Here is a 310-nt window from a genome sequence, read left to right on the forward strand (position 1 = left end):
GGGGGCAGCTCCTGCCCTCCGGGGCCCCCCTCACAGCCGCCCAGCGGGATCTGCGACTCCCCGTGACTCGCTGATCAGGGTATTTCACAGCCCCTGATCACTGTGATGGGGTGAGACACACAGGCGCAGCTCCCAGCTGAGCTGTGCTCACCCCACCTTCAAGATGGGGAGAAACAAGACCCACTACCTATTACTGCCGGGAGCGTGATGGGGTGGGGTGGCAAACGGGGCAGGCAGGAAGCGTATGAGAGGGAGAAGCCATGTAGTAGGGTGAAACTGGGCTCCCCAGTGGCCACAGGGAGGGGGGGCC

General features: G+C 64.2%; 1 protein-coding gene across 4 annotated transcripts in view; it reads right to left on the reverse strand.

Moving 5' to 3' along the window:
• Positions 1 to 310, reverse strand: part of CDH23 (cadherin related 23) — a 410,231-nt gene that overhangs the window by 193,007 nt on the left and 216,914 nt on the right. The gene's annotated exons all lie outside the window — the stretch shown is intronic.

This window comes from Tupaia chinensis, unplaced genomic scaffold (assembly GCF_000334495.1).
Source record: "Tupaia chinensis unplaced genomic scaffold, TupChi_1.0 Scaffold148012_1, whole genome shotgun sequence".
Lineage (NCBI taxonomy): Eukaryota > Metazoa > Chordata > Mammalia > Scandentia > Tupaiidae > Tupaia > Tupaia belangeri.